The sequence below is a fragment of the Podarcis muralis genome, chromosome 16 (assembly GCF_964188315.1).
Source record: "Podarcis muralis chromosome 16, rPodMur119.hap1.1, whole genome shotgun sequence".
NCBI lineage: Eukaryota > Metazoa > Chordata > Lepidosauria > Squamata > Lacertidae > Podarcis > Podarcis muralis.
In genome coordinates this window covers 10,785,145-10,794,836 of record NC_135670.1, presented here as the reverse complement: position 1 = coordinate 10,794,836, position 9,692 = coordinate 10,785,145, and the positions used below count along the sequence as shown (strand labels likewise).

Genomic DNA, 9,692 nt, shown 5'->3' with positions numbered 1-9,692 from the left:
AGAATGGCTGTGGGCAGGATTTCTGCATTGCAGGGAGTTGGATTAGATGAGCCTCGGGGTTCCTTTCAACTGTGATTCTTTTGCCAAGTGGCAAAAGTTGACTGTATAAACCTGTTCAGCATGTATGTATAAATTAGTAAGTAAAACGATAAAACAGGTGTATGATTAAAAAGCAGAGGGTGTGGGAATGATAAATCCATCTATTAAAATCTATTCATTTTTGCATACTTAACTCCATTTCCAGAAGCAGGCACAGGGGACAGATTCAGTCTGGTTTGCATGTAAAGCCTAAATTACCTAATCCATATTCTTTGAAATAGTTCAGGAGCCAAAATGTAGCCACTCTTTGAAACCTGCGTGTCTCAGAAATTTGCAGGGCAGTTCTCCAGCCAAGTAGTGTTCTCCCCAACATGGATACTCTGGGATGAAATGTGCATAAGAAAACATAGATTAGTGAAAATAAATGTACAAAATGCATTGTATTAGGGAGAAATTGCTTTGCGAAAATGTATCTATTTTGCAAAATTACATCAAACGTGTATATATTAGAGAAATTTTCACCAAAAAGCTGGTGAATCCAGCAGTTTGTTGTTGTTTTTTAATTGCAAACTGATGTGAAAGTGCTGATGAACTGAATTTAGGGTTGGAAAAATGAGAAAGAAATTCAGATGGACAGTTTTGCCCCATCTCTCGCCAGATGTTAGGTCCTTCCCAGTGACAGCATTTGAGCTGGCTAGCACACCGTTTTTCCAATAACACTGGGACTGGTCTTCCCTGAATTTAATTTTATTCTATCGCTCTCCATTTGTGCAGCACCTCACCTTCCGTACCTTAATAGCCTGTTACTTTTTTATTTTCTTTACAGGAATGGGGGGGACGGGGGAAGAGGCTGTAATCTAACACCCGATCTCCTCCGTTGAAGCATGCAGATTAGCCAACTCGGCGCTGTGCACTGTGCATCTCAGCCACTGCCAAACACCCGGGGTGCTGAACTCCTAACCGGAATGTGTTGGCAGGTAACACTTGGCTATAAATTAGGAGAGAGAAAGAGAGAACTTGGAAAGGCCCAGCATAGCTGAGGAGAGGGCACAATTTGAAGAGGTCAGATCAGATTATGGAGAGGGAGATATGAAGGTCTCTGGGAGAGGACACATCACACACACAAACATACAAAAATGCACAGGGCTCTGGAACACTTTGTCCTTCTCTAGGATGTTGAATGTCCTCTGCAGGAAGTTCAAATCCCGTTTCAACAACAACAACAATAGCATCAACCCCTATAGGATGGTGGTTCTCTTTTCCACCCATGGACCACTTAGGAATTGCTGGTGGTGGAGCACTTAATAACTTTCCCTACCTGTTGTAGCAATTGTAATGTACTGTGCAAGATCACAGAATTGTAGAGTTGGAAGGGACCACAAAGGTCTTCTCGCCCAACCCCCTGCAATGCAAGAATCTTTTGCCCAACATGGGGTTCAAACCCACATCCCTTAGATTAAGAGTCTCATGGTCTGCCAGCTGAGCTATCCCAGTTCTATGATTTTCACCTGTTTTGTATGCATTTTCATTCATTTGCACTTCTCTGACCAATTCACGATCCAAAATGCAGCGGTTCTTTGATATTTGCACTTCTCTGTATTTTGCATGACATTTCCCCAGCCCAACAACGCTCGGAAAAATGAATCTGTTCAGAGTAAAGGTAAAGGTAAAGGTACCCCTGCCCGTATGGGCCAGTCTTGACAGACTCTAGGGTTGTGCGCCCATCTCACTCAAGAGGCCGGGGGCCAGCGCTGTCCGGAGACACTTCCGGGTCACGTGGCCAGCATGACATCGCTGCTCTGGCGAGCCAGAGCCTCACACGGAAACGCCGTTTACCTTCCCGCTAGTAAGCGGTCCCTATTTATCTACTTGCACCCGGGGGTGCTTTCGAACTGCTAGGTTGGCAGGCGCTGGGACCGAGCAACGGGAGTGCACCCCGCCGCGGGGATTCAAACCGCCAACCTTTCGATCGGCAAGCCCTAGGCGCTGAGGCTTTTACCCACAGCGCCACCCGCGTCCCCTGTTCAGAGTAAGTGTGCATATATTCACATATTAGTGAAAATAACATTTAGGAAAGCCACTTGCCAAGTTGTTAGTATTAGTTGGGACTGCATACAGAAATATGTTTATTTGGATAAACTTGCGCTAAAATTGCTGATGAATTCTCATTAGGATTTTTGCCTAAAGCAAAATATAATCACAAATGGCTGTGGAAATGTGGAGAAGTGAATTTAACATTTGCATAATGCATAGGTGTAGTAGTCTGGGGTTGCAGAAGGTCAAAGACCCAGTTACTATTTCTGCAGCAGGGTCCTTGCCTCCAGCATCCTAGAGCAGGGGTCGGCAACCTAAGGCCCATGGGCCACAAGCGGCCCACGGGGGTCGTTTAAGTGGCCCTCGAGCCTCCCCTGAACTGAGCCGCCCGCTCGGCAAGTCCCTGCATGCTGCGCCAAACCAGCACAGCGCAGGGACTTGCTTCCGCGGTGCTGGAAATCGTTTCTGCGCAGACACAGACGCTGGAAATCGCGGGCGCGCTCACTCCCACGCATGCGCGATCCAGCCCATGGAGGGATCTCCGCTGGAGTGAACCAGCCCAGGGAAGGCAAAACTTGCTGATCCCTGTCCTAGAGCCACCCGGTCAGCATGAAAGGGGAGCTTTTAAGCCACTGAGCAGATCTTTCCATCCTTTGCACTGATTGGAGTCAAGCAGAGTGAAAAAGGATGTATTGGCCACTGAGAACCAGCTCCCAGGGTTATTCTGGAGAAGGTGGGCAAAAACAACAGCAAGGAGCTATTGTTTTGTACTCTCCAAAGCGAAGCATTTCAGAACACTGAAATCTCAAGGTGCTTCAGCTTCAAGAGCGTGGCATGAAAGCTCTGTTACGTACAATGGAAGCACAATTTAAGTCACTTTGAAATAAATATATTGGAGCACTCCAAATCATTTGCCCGTGTACATGCACAGAAAATGGAAGGTCTCGCCGAAAGGCAACCAATGGAGATCTGCGCTGATGGTTGCAATGCCTTGCTAAGTATTATTATTGTCTAAGCTTATTGTATAATCTTATAAGGGGGTGCAGCTGTGTGGCTGTGAGGGGGAGGGCGTGGCTGTGACCACCATAAAAGGACCCTGCACCTCTCAGTTTGCCAGTACACTACTGGCAAGACTAGAAGGCTACAGAACCAAAAACAGCAAATTTGCCCATCGCTAGTTGCATCCTGTGTTTGTCAGTGGTAGTTGGGATGCCATTTGGGGCTTTTGCATCTTGAGCACCAGAATTATTCCCGTGCCAATTTTTGATCCTGAATTACCCTCCTGGGGTCAGGCCCCGTGGTTCTCCCCCCACCCCACCCGCAATCTCCCAAGAACAAAGCCTGTCTCTCCACTTTCGCTGGAGCGTATCTTCCATTTCCCACCTCCCACCATCATTCCTCTTTATATGTCTCTGTTGCTCTGGCAGAGAATGGCCTAATTTTCTCCCCATTGTTAGAGTCTCCTCTTTCCAGACCAACTGGGTTTTTGACACTCCTCTGCCCTCCCCCTCTCCTTTTCTTTTCCCTACTTTTTATTTTATTTTTTTGCTGACACAGGTTCGGGCTCCCATCTGGAAGCAATCAGGACTGTAAATAGAGCTGAGCTCCAACTTTCCACAAGAGCAATGTTGCGGGTGGACGGAGGGCTGGCAGTGGGTCCAAAAATGCAGTCTGGCTTTTGTTGCTCTTTTCCCCCCACCCCCCACCCCAAACACACACACACACACACACCAATTTCCCAATCGTTCATGTAGAAATCAGCAGGAAAAAATGAGAGGGGAAGCCACCCTGAACTCTTCTCCTCCAACCACCCCCACCCCCCAACTCTCAATCTGGGTCAACTTCAGAAGAGCCTAAATTCCCAGTGATTCATCCCCAGATGTACGCCAGCCTGACACAGCTGCGCTATGTCACCCGCAGGAGCTGGGTTCACAAGGAGAGAAGGGATGGTTCCAGCTGAATTATCTCTAGATGCTCCTGCAATGGACAGGACATCCTCTGGGCAGTCCCAGGCTTTGGGAGAAAGCAAGAAAGACGCAAAGAGATAGATCAACCCTCCTGGAACTGAGGAGAGCACAGCTGCTTGGGATCTGGGAGGCCAAATGTCCATTAGGAAACAGTGTCCATTAGGGCAAAAGGGGGCACAGCCCCACTAATCTCACTTTGCCCTCTGACACACCCCACCTGCTTGCCTGCTTACCTACATCCAGTCCAGGGGGTGGACCTGCCTGCCAGCTTCCTCCTCAGTCTCAGGGTTGTACAAATCAGCAGGGGGGAGGAGAAGGATGGAGACAGAACTAGAATGAGTAGGCTCTGCCTGTCATTAGCTCTGGCGCCATCTACTGTTGGGCTCCCTGCCTTCTGCCCAACCAGTCCCCAATGAGCACCAGCCAACAAAGGCAACACTAAGGAGGAGGAAGGGACGCGGGTGGTGCTGTGGGTTAAACCACAGAGCCTAGGGCTTGCCGATCAGAAGGTCGGCGGTTCGAATCCCCGCGATGGGGTGAGCTCCCATTGCTCAGTCCCTGCTCCTGCCAACCTAGCAGTTCGAAAGCACGTCAAAGTGCAAGTAGATAAATAGGTACCGCTCCGGCAGGAAGGTAAACGGCGTTTCCGTGCGCTGCTCTGGTTCGCCATGGCTTAGTCATGCTGGCCACATGACCCGGAAGCTGTACGCCGCCTCCCTCAGCCAATAAAGCGAGATGAGCACCGCAACCCCAGAGTCAGCCACAACTGGACCTAATGGTCAGGGGCCCCTTTACCTTTAAAGAGGAGGAAGATTGCACGCACGCACACACACATGTGTGGTTGTAAGCAAGAAGGCAAGCAACCGAGGATCTGGCTGAGGGAAAGCAGAGGTTGGTGGAGCTGTGCCGCCTTCTCTCCAATGAACCAGCTGCTCTAAAATGTGCATTTAATACTAGGCAGAATGTGCAATGGGATACAGTGAAAAGAGAGAGGAGGACTGATGAAAAGTGAAGCACAAACTCTCAAAACTCCCAGAATGCTGAGCATCATCAATTTGTACTTTGGTGATGTCCAGATTCCATTACAGCAAGGAGATATACTGTATGGGTTGTGGGTTCTGAGGGGTGGAACAACCAGAAGTTCCAAAACTCCCGACTAGCTTCTCTCAGGAGTTTTGCATGCTATAAGCCTCCCCTGTTTGCTGTGGCATTTTGTGTTGTTTTTAAAATCTGTTGATTGGTGTTGTGATGCTGTACACGGTGGAAAGATTAGAGGGGTGTCTTTAAAAAAAAACTTTAAAAAACTTTTTAAAAGAAAAGAAACATAATGCTTGGGCCATAAACAAGACTGCTTGAGTTGTTTGCATGGAGTTGCCAGGAGGTTTACTGAGCACTTATTCTGATTTCTTGGTGGAGAGGTTAGATGATGGTCGTAGAGTTGGAAGGGACCCCGGGGATCATCTGGTCCAACCCCCCTGCAACATACAGGAATCGAACCTGCAACCTTGGCATTATCAGCACCACACTCTAGTCTAACCAACTGAGCTATCCAGGCTGTTGCTTCAAAACCACAGTCTTATCCCATACTTTCCAGGGCATTTTGCTGTCAGTTCCCTTTTCACAAAAAGTCCAATCTCTCTCTCTCTCTCTCTCTCTCTCTCTCTCTCTCTATATATATATATATATATATATATATGTTGTTGTTTAGTCGTTTAGTCGTGTCCGACTCTTCGTGACCCCATGGACCAGAGCACGCCAGGCACCTCTGTCCTCCACTACCTCCCGCAGTTTGGTCAAACTCATGCTGGTAACCTCGAAAACACTATCCAACCATCTCGTCCTCTGTCGCCCCCTTCTCCTTGTGCCCTCCATCTTTCCCAGCATCAGTGTCTTCTCCAGGGAGTCTTCTCTTCTCATGAGGTGGCCAAAGTACTGGAGCCTCAGCTTCACGATCTGTCCTTCCAGTGAGCACTCAGGGCTGATTTCCTTAAGAATGGATGCGTTTGATCTTCTTGCAGTCCATGGGACTCTCAAGAGTCTCCTCCAGCACCATAATTCAAAAGCATCAATTCTTCGGCGATCAGCCTTCTTGATGGTCCAGCTCTCACTTCCATACATCACTACTGGGAAAACCATGGCTTTAACTATACGGACCTTTGTTGGCAAGGTGACGTCTCTACTTCTCAAGATGCTGTCTAGGCCTGTCATTGCCCTTCTCCCAAGAAGGAGGCGTCTTTTAATTTCGTGGCTGCTTTTATTAATTTTATTAATTTCCCAAAAACAGCAAAAAATAAAAACAACAATACATATTCAAACATAAAAAATAAAAATAAAAAGAGTTGACTTCCCCCTATTCCCTTCCCCGGTTCCATTGTTTATCTTCATTTTTTATGTTCATTTTAATCAAAAAGTTCAGTCTCAAGGGGTGAAGGGGGTTAGTTCTGCACGGCCTCCTAATCAGCTTTCATTGTGCGACCTGCCTTTGCCAATGTGTGATCGAATTCCATCCAAAAATAGCCAGCGTTTCACTCTCAGAATTTGGAAGGTTGCAGATGCAGGTTTCTGCCGCAAGGGGGGAGCAACGAGCCTTCCAATGATGTTCCTCTTTTTACAGTGCTGGGTGCCTGCTGTATACAATGCAAAAGACAAATGGAGCGTCCCTGTTCAGGGTGCCTGCCAGCCAGCCACGCCCTTTCCTAGGATAGTCCATTCCACATTTCCAGTTCTCCATTCCCCAATAAACTGTTTTATGTTTTAACCCCTGATTAGGAATTAAAAGTCGAATGTTTTTTAGACTTTTAATCTGGAGACATGGATGACATAGACTGGGCTCAGAGGAATTAAACAGCCTTTCATGCTCTTTTTTTTCCAGCCTGAGAAAGGCTACAAGCCCTGGTGGATTTCTGCCTGTTAAGGAAACTTGAACCAGAATATACTGTGATTCTAACAACTGTACAGGTTTTACCGGCTCTGAAATTCACCCTGTTGTAATGAGTCATAAAACCATACGCTCGGAGTATCTTTTGTAGCCCACGAAAGCTAATGCCATAAGTCAGTCTTGAGATACCACAAGACTCACTTTGTCACCTTACTTTAGAAGGTAGAAGGAGGTCCTATTCTGGACAGAAGGAGGTCCTATTCTGGGAGCTTCAACAGGGCCACCTTACAACCAGCTGTAGGACAGCAACTTTTAAAAAAAGAAAATGCAGAGTACATATTGGCTGATAGCTTTGAGGCCACCAATATGTCTCATTCTGAGACATAAAATATTGGTGCAAAATGTTAAAACAGCAGCTATTTTGCTGTTCAGACTAGTTAATATCTTCCAAAAACAAAACGGCAGAATTACATTAGAATCATAGAATTGTTGTTGTTGTTGTTTACTATTTATACCCCGCACATCTGGAAGTTGGAAGGGACACCAAGGGTCATCTAGTCCATCCCCTGCAATGCAGGAATAAAATTGTCCCTCTGTTAAAAGGCCAGGGTGGTGAAATGGTTCGACGGTGTTGGACCTAATCCTGGCAGGGTACAGTGGACCCTCTGGATACAAATTTAATTTGTTCCCGGGGTCCGTGAGCACCCTGAAAAATCTGTATCCAGAGGCGTTGCTTCTGCGCATGCGTGTGGCGTGATGGAGCGCTTCTGCACATGCACGAGCTGCAAAACCCGGAAAAATGCTCAAGAGTAACGTAACTCGAGGGTCTACTGTACCTCTATGTTCAAGCAGAAAGCTTTCATGGTGATCTTGACCCAGCCACCAACTCTCTGCGTAGCCTACCTCGGGGGACTGTTGTGAGGAAGTCTGAGCACTCCAAGGGAAAGCACTGAGGAGCAGTATGGGTGAAGGGTGCCTAAGCAGCACTGCTGTATTTTCAGTTGAAAATGCACTGTTTAGGATGGCAATCTTAACATGAAATATCCTGCTATTTTTCTTCCTGTGGCCCACAGCTTGTCCACTAAGAAACACACTTTTCCCCTTCTCTGCTCCCTCCATGGGTGTAGCCGGGGGGGGGGGGTAGCTGCCCCCTCTCAAATCAAGCAAATAAATAAATAAGAATACTTAACTAACTCACCAATTGCATCACAGATAACTCAGTCCCCCCCCCCAAAAAAAAACCCCACATAAAGCCTGCCCCCATCTAAAATAAAACCTGGCTCCCCCCATTCGATTTTATTTTTTTCTGGTGATGCCACTGGTTCCAATCAACCAGACTCTGGTTACAAAGTTACAAAGGGAATGAGAACGCAGATACATTTTCTCCAGCCGCTACATTTCTTTACAGCATTACAATGTTTTACAGGAAACATTCGCCCTGCAAGCACCCCTTTGCTAATGAGCATTAGCGTTAACATCAGCACGGATGTGTCTTTGGCACAGCGGTGTTTTTCCAGGATGCTCTCGGAGGAAGTTATCTAAGAGAGAAACTTTTGGGACCTCTGCTGGCAGGGAGCGAGTTAAATTATGCAGCACCTGGGCGAGTGAATGGGCGGGTTTATGTAGATTTAGCACCAATGGCCATCGAGCAACCAGGCAGGCTGCTGAGAAATTGACAAGGTGGATGGAATACACTATTTTTGAGATTAAGCTGTCCATCAAGAGGCTGCTGAGTTGGACAACAGAAACAGAAACGTTGCCAGAGCTTGCTTAGTGGAATTGGAAACGGTGCTGAGTCCAGTGGGGCGGTGAGCGCTTTGCAACACCAGTTGCTCTCCGACAGCTCAAAATCCGTCCGGAAAGGAGCCCCGCGTCATTTTTGTTTCCTTTGGTATCGCTTCTCGGCCTTTTGGCTAAGATCAAGTGTAGTATCTGTTCTTATCAGTTTAATATCTGATATGTCCTCTATTTGAGGACTATATATTAAATGGATTTTTGGAGCTGGGAGATGGAATAGGGGCTTGCTCCGTCCACTCCATGCATCGACCTGGTATTGCAGTATCTCCAGGAACGGTGCACCTCCCTCTGGGGGGAATATTATTGGTTCAAAAAATAGAATTCAGAGTTGCAACCATGCGGCTTAAAAGAATCACGTTAGACTTTTCTCCAAATATTCTATGCAACCTCGTCTGCCCCCTACCCCCAAATTGCATTTCCACCGTTAAGGGGTTCGCAAGTGATTGGGGGAAATGTTTCAGTTTGCATGTAAAGCTGAATTTATCCAACTTGTGCACTTATTCTGAAACACAGACACCCTTCAAAATCCAGTTATCTGATATGCTCTATATAGTTCCCCTAAAGGTAAAGGACCCCTGACAGTTAAGTCCAGTCATGTACGATTCTGGGGTTGCAGCGCTCATCTCACTTTACTGGCCTACCAAACAATATTTACGAGAATGCCTACGAGGGGCAAGTGTGTGTGAAAATATAGAGCTGAAAATGGCACACAAAAATCCATTATATTAGAAGAAATTGCTTACAGAAATGTGCATGTTAACCAAAACAGTGTACAAAAATGTATTTATTAAGCACTTAAAGCACATGAATTTCCATGAGGATTTTTTAAACATGAAAACTCACAAAATGCTGCAGAAATGTGGAGAACTGAATTTAAGATGGGGGAGGGGGAGGACAGAAACTAAGGAGGCTAATCTCCATGAATCTATCTAATGGTGGTGATAACTGCTTTTCAGGAAAGCGTACCTTGCTTTTGC

At 46.7% G+C, this 9,692-nt stretch overlaps 1 non-coding gene across 1 annotated transcript; it reads left to right on the top strand.

Annotated features, from left to right (window-relative positions):
• The first annotated feature begins 8,811 nt into the window (after positions 1-8,811).
• On the top strand, positions 8,812-9,002 carry LOC114587242 (U2 spliceosomal RNA). Its single transcript, XR_003704249.2, has one exon. It is a non-coding gene; the product is annotated as a U2 spliceosomal RNA (small nuclear RNA).
• Positions 9,003-9,692: the final 690 nt, after the last annotated feature.